The sequence below is a fragment of the Sorex araneus genome, chromosome 4 (genome assembly GCF_027595985.1).
Source record: "Sorex araneus isolate mSorAra2 chromosome 4, mSorAra2.pri, whole genome shotgun sequence".
Classification (NCBI taxonomy): Eukaryota; Metazoa; Chordata; class Mammalia; order Eulipotyphla; family Soricidae; genus Sorex; species Sorex araneus.
The window spans coordinates 85,899,126-85,909,266 of record NC_073305.1 but is presented as its reverse complement, the minus strand read 5'-3'; positions in this window follow the sequence as shown (position 1 = coordinate 85,909,266).

The following is a 10,141-nucleotide window of genomic DNA, read 5'->3' as shown; positions in this document are numbered from 1 at the left end:
GGAAGTAGACGAGTATTTGTTCTCAAAAGCAGACAGTATATGTCTTCTCCAAACTTCTAGCTGACATCACACCGGTTATTTAAAACTAGTCATGGTGAAGGAATGCTCACCCTGTGAAGTGGCCACATTGTAAAGCAGGTCTTTATTTTTCCCCCAAGAGCTGGTTGTTAAGTATTTACCAACACATCTCTGTGAACCATCTTTCTACTTTGGAGGTCCAAGAAAGTTACAGAACTAAGAAAAATCTAAAAGTCCCATGATAACAAACCAGATCATCCTAAAAAGCTGGAAGATATGACTAATTTAGTCATTTGCAGATTATTCTTGTTGAACAGAAGTACCATAGGCTAACTTGTTTGTATAAACATAGACATGACAACGAGCTTCCATACAAGCCACACATAGTCTAGTTTCTATACTAATCTGATCATTTGTCCTGATTAAAAAAAATAAAGGCTATTATCATACAGGAAGACTTTTGCCTTAGATATGCCCTCTCAACCTCACCTTGGCACACAGTCATCTCAAGTCAAATGTTCTGTGCAAATTTCTGCCAGATGCACACTAAGTACTAAGTACCTGTCTTGACCATGAGCAATCATCTGACCCTTATTCCTATTCCAATACTTCTAGAACACCACTCATTAGATCATGTGGCATTTGCACAAAAACAATTTTGAATTATGAAAGACTTTGACTTGGGCAGCTCCACTACCAGTGAAAGGCAGCTGGTAAATATCTTTTTTCCTTTAAATCTGGGTTGAAAACTATGAGGTTCATCCTGTATCACTTCTTAGAAAGTTCTGCAACATCATTGTACCAAATATACGCAGAAGTTAATGCTAATGCATCCTTACGCCGTCTTTCCTTCTTTCTCTTCCCCTGCTGAATTGGTGCTATTTCCTGCTATCACAAGTGTCTGGGTCTCTGGCTTTACTTTGGGGAGGAATGTGGGCTTGTACCTCCTCTCTTTGAGAACCTCCGACAGCAAAGGCAAAAAAGGACTAAATTGGAACCAGGAAAACTATACAGATTCTTTCTTTACCCAATTATATGGATGCATATAATATTCTTACAAAATGATGATCCTTTCAAGGAAATTAAATTCTATTAATAAAGATGAATAAGCAAATAATTATATAAATGTTTCTTTTCTGATTCCCTCTAATAAATGTTACAACAGAGACCAGTGAATTTGTTTCAATTCAAAATAATGTAAAAGCCAACACTTTACTACTTAGAGGTCTCTGAAATGTTTCTATCCAGAGGGTGGGATCTGACTTCCCTTGCCCAAGGCAATGAATAATCAGCATTAGAAATCGTAATCACCATACCGAGGTGGCACATATCATCCCTTTAAAAAACCTGATCTAACATCCCAACTGCCAATCCAGAGGGAGGTTGCAGGGGGGATAAAAGCAATTCTTTCATAAAAGAGAAACAAACCTTACTACTTAGATAAATTTCCCCGTGGAAAATACAAATCCCCAATTACTACCCAACATGTGCAAGATATAAAGCCTCACTCAGAGCTGAGGATCTGCACGATATTTAACAAATTACCAGCATCACAGCATGTTGAATGGAGATGCGGGACTAGACCTGGCAGGGGGAAAAAAAAGGAGAGTGAGAAAAGCCCTAAAGTGGTTGCTTTCAAAATTCTGCATGATGCCAAGTAACTTCTTAGAAATCTCCATTTTCTTTGGAGACTTCCCCCCCCCTTGACAGACTCCCAGGACTGATGGTGGTACTGAAATAGAATTAATCTAATTATCTTGGATGTCTGGTTTAAAGTTTTAACTTCCCTTGATTCTTTTCTGTAGCTTCCCCCTCCCCCAATGGTAAAGACATTTAGAAGACCAGAATAAGAAAAAAATGAAAAATATTGATCTTCTAAACTCTCATATTGGTTTCAGTCACCACTATTTGGGGTCAGAGAGAATGGTGGTGTTACAATTTAAGCATACTCTAGTGTTCCAATGGAAAAAGTCTCTATTCCTCAGATGAATTAAACCCCTGTATTAAATAATGATTTCAATAAGTTTTACTGAATCCCTAAAATAACCAAGCATATTTCTAAGCTTTCAGAATACAATGTATTAACACTTATTATTTGAATGTCCACTATATGCAGCTGGTGGTAAATTAATAGTGTCTGAAAAATACACAGTGAAGTCTTAAATCTGACCTATTTTAAACCAGCATATGGAGCCTGACCATATATTTGTAGCTACTGACTCAGAAACAATTTTCAACAGCAGGAATCACAATACCATGCATGTTAGAATTATATAAGACTTAAGAAATAACCTAGCTTATTCCACGGTGCTTCATTGCACAAGTGAAAAAATATATACTTAAGAGTGATGAATATACTGTTTGAAAAATATTTAATAATTACGCTTCTATGACATCTATCTTTTATTAAGTAATTGACAGATATTTATTTTATTACTTTAATCAATCTATTGAATGATCAGAGGATAAAATGGAAACTAAAACAGCAAGGATCACTGCCTACCTTTGGAATTTGAAACCTAGAACTTAAGAAATATAATAAAAAAAGAAATATGGTAACCAAATATTCTGCAATCTATATATAAGCAATTATATGAATTCTACACTGTAATTTTTGCTTTATTAATTGTATGAGCCCCAGACCTGAATCTAAAAGGGGCTTTAGAAGGTTTCTCTGAAGAAGTAAGCAGAGAATTAATGGACATGGAATTACTGAGTAGGGAGAGGACAGGAACTAATAGAAAGAAAATTATATGACTGAAACCCAGTCATGAACTACTTATAACAGTGTATCTCACTGTTATTCAATTTTTAAAAAATAAATTTAAAAAAGTAGATAAAGAAGGATTTGGAGCAAGATCAGTTTCCTAGGACTGACATAAAAAAATAATATAAGCTTGGTGCCTTAAAACCAAAACAAAAATGTAATATGATAATAATAATAACTCTTTCATAGTTCAGAAAGACTTAAGTCCAGAACCAAAGGAAGCTTATGAGCACAATTGAGTCCTTCTTGAGAACTCAAAATAATTATTTTATGTTCACTAGTCAACCTGTCACTGTCACTGTCATCCCGTTGCTCATGGATTTGCTCGAGCAGGCACTAGTAACATCTTCATCGTGAGACGTTGTTACTGTTTTTGGCATATCAAATATGCCACGGGTAACTTGCCAGGCTCTGCTGTGCAGGCAAGATACTCTCAGTAGCTTGTGGAGTTCTCCAAGATGGGTGGAGGAATCGAACCCAGGTCAGCCGCATGCAAGGCAAATGTCCTACCCGCTGTGCTATCACTCAAGCCCACTAGTCAACCTACGAGTCCATAAAAATATACCTTACTGGGTAGTATAATCCTCAGTTCACTGTTCTTACAGTTCTAGGAGTTGGAAGTCCAAGGTCAAGGTAACAGCAGAGTTAATTTCTGGTATGGCCTTTTATCCTAGTTTGTTGGTTCCCTCCTTAATGGTTTCTTTAGTGTGGGAATGGTCAGAGAGGCTGAGAAAATTAGCTTTCCAAAGTCTATCCCTCTTCTTAGAAGGATAGCATTTCTACTGTATTGGGACTTTTCTCTACCTGGCAGCTGAAGATCTCCACACTCCACAATCATGGCCATGCTCCTGGCAAGATTCCACTATGACTAAAATCTCCAGGCTCTCATGGAGTCAGGGATAGGATACCTCCCCCCATCTCCCTGTTCTTCCAGCACCTCTGGCAGTCATACACATGCCCCCAAATGTCACCCAGTTAAAAATTAACTTCAGCTGTTTCCCCCATTAAAATTTTGGGCTTCCTGGGGTGACACCTCAAATTCTATAACACTGATAAACCAGGAGTAGCACACCAGATTGGCTGGGATATAATGTAGAAGGCATCCAATCTCAATTAACAAAATATAAACACAAAAGGTTTAATCTATAACAACATTTTAGTAATTTCTTATACAAGGGTTTAATAATGCCATGGTGAGATACATAATATTCACTAACTTTCTTCTTAGAAAACCTTTTTTGTTCATTCTTATAGCAAATTATAACAAGCCAAATAAAACAAGTTATTGAGGGCCTGTTATGGGAAAGGCTTAAGGGGTGATGGGGAAAACTGGAGACAATTGGTTGTGGGATGGTGCAATGGTGGTGGGGTTTGTGTTGGTAAATTAAAAGTCTGTAACAAATTATCATTAACAATTTTGTAAACTACAGTGTTTGTATAAGGTATAAGGGGAAATATAATTTTTTAAAAGAAAAAGAAGATAGGGGTTGGAGCGATAGTACAGCGGGTAGGGTGTTTGCCTTGCATGGGGCTGACCTGGGTTCAATCCCAGGTATTCCATATGGTCGCCCAAGCAACGCCAGGAGTAATTCCTGAATGCAGAGTCAGGAGTAAACCAGAGCATCACTGAGTGTGACCCAAAAGTAAAAAAAAAGAAAGAAAAATTTAAAAAAAAAGATTTTGCTCTAAGAAGCTCATTTCACACAAATTACTGGCTTCTGACCCTATCTCCAAATACAGGACACATTAGGTATTGGTATTAGATAATATGAATTGGGAACACAGTTCAGTATATAACAATACTGCTCTCCTGGCACTTAGTAATTTCCCACAGATTTTGTATTCCTTTGCTGTGTCAACTCCAGTTTCTGCTTCTGTCATCACATGACATTTTCTAAATATGTCTCTTTATTCAAATATCCCTCTTCTTGTTAGGGTACAAGTCATTACATTTATGGTCCATTCTAATTTTTTATAATCTAACTGTAGGATCATGTTTGGCAATCTTTAGGGGTTACTCCTGGCTTTGCACTTAGGAATTACTCCTGGCGATGTTTGGGGAACCATAATGAGATGCAGGGGTTTGAACGCAGGTTAGATGTGTGCAAACCAAGTAACTTACTTGTAATATCTCTCCAGCTCCCATAAATTGACTTTTCGTAATCTATCTTCTGATAACTCAATTTGCCATTTTTCGTAACAAGCAATATGAAGTAAATTTATTATGTGCCTACTAAGGAGAAAGGCTTGGGGGGTGGGAAGAAAACTATGGCCATTGATGGAGGAATGGGTACTGGTTGTGGAATTGGTTTGGGAACATTAAATATCAAAACAACTATATTATGAACAACTTTGTAAATCATTTTTAAATAAAAATAAATGACAGAAAAGGATGATAATAGTATTTTCCACAATCTTTGGTAATACAGTTCATTTTCTCAGCTTTACCTTTTTGTTTGTTTGCGGCCCAACCATATTCAGCTGTGCTCAGGGCTTACCCGGCTCAGGGCTCTAGCTCATGAATCACTCCTGGTGGGTTGGGGTATCATGTGGGCCACCAGGCATCAAACCTGGGTCAGCCACATGCAAGGCAAGAGCCTTATCCATTGTACTCTCCTCAGCCCCATCTCACCTTTACTTCTGCAAACAGTTGGAACTTGATCAGAGAAACATTTTAGGCCATGGAACTTCCATTCTGGTTTATATTACGAAAGATATAACATCCCTGGGCTGGAATGACAACACATTGGCCTGTATGGCAGAGCCTGGTAAGCTACCAGTGGTCTATTTTATATGCCAAAAACAGTAACAAGAAGTCTCAAAATGGAGACATTACTGGTGCCCGCTCAAGCAAATCGATGAGCAACGGGATGAGAGTAATACAGTGATACAGTGATAACATCCCTAAAATAAAAGCATGCATGATATAAAGTTCTTTTTTTTCTTTCACTTTCCCTCTCATATAGTTAGGAAGTGGGAAAATCCTAGCAATGTGCATTAGGTAAAGGAGACATATTAAATAAAGGAAGTACATAAGTTAATGGTGATGTATTGGACATGCAATTTACATTGGAAAACCAACTTAAATGCAAAGCAATTACTGACACTTTTAATATTAGCCTGACTAATAAAGCAGCAATTAGATCTCATTATATAGCTATAAAATTGGTTTGTGATAGATTGATTGTACCCAGTGTTTCTACTGGCTTTTGATGGTTTTATGAAAAAAAGTATTATTCTTTTATTTTGGTTGGAGTGAAAAATATTCTAAGTTATAGTCCACTAGACTTCTTCCTTTTAAGTGAGCATCAAAGACAAGGCAAACAAACAAACACAAAGGAAAGGGGAAAAGAAAAGAAAAGATATAAACAATTCAAATACTCCAAATACCCTAGAATATATTTTTTCCCTAGGAGATTATCAGTCAGTTCAGAATCTTTTTGCCAGGAGCAGTTTTGAAACTCTGTTACCAAACTGTTTACTTGTTCGTGCTTAAGATAAACATGTGAGTATGTTCTACTAAATCATATATGAAATATAATCAACTGAGTGATACCAAATTCCAGATACCAGAAATCATAATTCTAAATATCAAAGGAGAAACCCTGATCGGCCCACATTCTTATCTTCCCAATTTTTCTGCAATCATCGGACAGTTAATTAATTTATTAAAGATAGAAAAAAATAGTGGCCCACAATCACTGCACAACTATAAAAAAGCCCTACTTCCTTATTTAAGTACAGCTTTATGGGAGCACAGTGATTCTATGGTTAGGGTGAACTCAGCTCTGTATTCAGGGCCACACCTGACAGTGTTTGAAGGACCTAATGAGGTATTGGGACCCAAATCATTGTAGTACTAGTACTCACATGTGAGGCATGTGTCTTAGCCTCTGCACTCTCTAAGCCCCTGTACTTGTTTTTTGCTCAAATGATCAGGTTGAAGTGAAACCACATTTTTCTTGTAGTTCCTTGCCTTTCCTTTCTTGTTTATCCCACCTGTACCAGTTTTCCACACGGAAATATCAATGTACTAATGATATATTCATAGATACCTTTTCTGCTTCTAAGAAATTTCATCTAAAGGAGTCTCTTCTTTGTCTCTTTGAGCTATTTGAGTGCTCCAATTAACCACTCATTTCCACCTATATTGCATTTTTATCTGGGGGCAATGCCTTCCAGAATGAAGTTATATCTCCCAAACAGCCTTAAAAGTTCATAATGCTTTGGAACTAAATATTGCTTAATGGTAAATAGAGATGTCTTTGGCAGCTCCTGGGAATTATCAGGATCTTCAGAAAAGTGTGCGATTTAATTGTCCTATTTTTTACTCATTTATGTTTATTTTTGAATCACAATGAGATACATAGTTACAAAACTGTCCATGATAGCGTTTCAGTTTATAATGTTTGAACTCCCATCCTTTCACCAGTGTACATTTCACACCACCAGTGTCCCCACTTTCCCTCCTGACCCCTACCCTGCTTCTATGGCAGGCTCTCTGTCTGTCTGTCTGTCTGTCTGTCTGTCTCTCTCTCTCTCCTCTGTCTCTCTCTGTCTCCCTCTCTGCTCTCCCTCTCTCCTCCCTACCCTCTCTCTCTCTCTTTCCACCACCCTTTTGGGCATTATGGATTGCAATATAGATAATGAAAGGTTATCAGGTATATCCCTTTACCTACTTTCAACTCTTAGTTCCTGTCCAAAGTGACCATCATTTCTTTCTAACTTCCCTTCACCCCCACACAATTGTGACAGGCTTCCAACCATTGGCTGGTCTTCATTGCCTGTTTTCCCTGGCCTTCAATATTAGTCTCATACTACCAAATATATGATATGTAATATAGTATATATGTAATATATAATATAATATCTTCCACAAATCACACATCCTAGTTTCTAGAAGGGTGGATTAGTTATTATCTTGGTTGAGGGATGATAAAAAGCAAGCTTTAGAGGTAATATAATGGCAAGCTGGTCAATGTCCCAATCTCTGAAAACTGAGTGAAAAAAGCAAAAGTATTAACCTCAGACAGCACACCTCTGGAGAGAAGAATTAAATTATTTCTTGTCCAGAAATTAAATTATTTCTTCTGGAGCAATAGCACAGCAGGTAGGGCGTTTGTGTTGCATGCGGCCAACCCGGGTTCAATTCCCAGCATCCCACATGGTCCCCGAGCACCGCCAGGGGTAATTCCTTAGTGCATGAGTCAGGAGTATTCCTGTGCATTGCCAGGTGTGACCCAAAAAGTAAGAAATAAAAAAACTATTTATTGTCCAAACCACTGTGCTTTGAGGTTTTCTAATATGTCTAGACTTAAACATATAACAATACACAGCAAAGCAAGAACTAGCACATGCTGAATTTTGTCAGACATTAGGAGTTCAAAATTCTGACATACTCAAAACAACTGACCAAAAATAAATTAAATTTAGACTTAACAATGCACGTTGCAGGTCATTCAGAACTCAAGATGGCAGGGTCTGGCACTTATTGGTTAAAAGAAGGTCCAGTATGGTTAATAGTCAATCTTTTTCTATGAACTGTATGTTCTTATTAGGCCATCTTCCATCAGGTTGACTTATGATCATGGAAGGGAACATTATTTGAACAGGATTCTGTACTGTATTATATTTGTGTGTATTCACACATTTTATCATTTACTTTTTTTAAAGAGCAACCACGTACATAGATAGTCAGTTTATTCTTTGTATGTGTGTGTGCTTGTGTGTTTTGGTGGAAACTGAACCCAGGACCTTTAACATATGAAACACATTGCACTGAGCTATACTCTCAACCCACAAATAATTTTCAATAATACCCACTCAAGCAAATCGATGAGCAATGGAATGACAGTGACAGTGACTTTAAATTAGATATTAACATATACAAATATTAAATTAATGAACTATATACTTACACTTCTGAGATTATCTTTTCCTCCTAAAAGATGACACTCTCAAGTTTTCATTTTCTTGACTCTAGACAAATAAAATATAAGTTTAGCTGAGACTTCTAAATAGAGAACAGAAATAACTCTGCAATGATCTTGCATTTTGATACAAATATCTTATCTAGATGTAAATGGCCATAATTAATGATGGTCAATGAATTCATTCCATTACATAGGAATGCTCTTCGTAAATAATTCATCCATGAGACACAATAGAAAGTTGCAGAATTCAAAGATAGCTTTTTAAAGGGAGATTACTATGATTATTCAATGATCTAACATGACTGCTAACAATTGCTAACACAATTCCCAATTAATATTCTCCAACTCAAAGTATGTATCTCTGTTTCATTGTATGTATTCCAGAGATATAAATAGCTGTTTACTGTGGCAGAGAAAAAAACCTTAGAACTCACATGAGATGAACAACAAAGCAAATGAATGTTACTCAATTCATATATATGTGGTTAAAAAAATATTTTTAATTGAATCACTGTGATATACAGTTACAAATTTGCTTAAAATTTGATTTCAGTCATAGAATATTCTTACACCAGTGCCTTCACCAGAGTATTTTTCCCATCACCAATATCCCCTATTTTCTTCCTCGCCTTCTGCCTCCTCTCTCTCTCTCTCTCTCTCTCTCTCTCTCTCTCTCTCTCTCTCTGTACTTTTTTTAATTTGGCACACAATTAAACATACATTCAAAGTGATATTTTGCATCTTGAAAATATTCTAATCAACATTTTGTTCAACTTTATTTTCTATAAAATATTCTAATTTACCTTCATTTAATATTACTCATGTTTGTTATTGTCTATAGAATTTGATGTATGTTATTAAGGAACATTTGTTACATTGATCGCTTTGTGTGCCTTTGTCCTTTCAAAAAATTCTTATTCTCATCTTGCTTCCTTTACATTGAACATCTGTTGCAACCTATGGGAAGCTCTTTAGTGGATATATCTTCAAACATACTATCAAAGTTCAAATTTTCTTTCTTCTTTCTTTTGAAAGAGTTCCTATGGGAATATTACTATATTTTCAAAAATCAATAAAGTGATCTAAGGCCTATATTTCTTTTGTGGTACATCACAAAGATTTTAGTTAAAATAAGTAATATTATACTTTTTAGTAATTTATCTAATTAAGTTTACAAAATTATACAATCTATCAAATAAAAGAAGGCTATTTATTCTTATCCCACAATTTTTTAAAAAGATAACACTGTTCTTACACACAACCAAATCATATTCAAAGAACAAATCATGAGAACAAATATTTACTTCAGCATAGTAAAGGAAAAATAAAAATTTTTGCAACTAAGAAGACTACTTTTTTCAAACCGCATGTTTCAATATATACAACCTCAATTACTATGAGAAATATATTTAAGAAATGACCA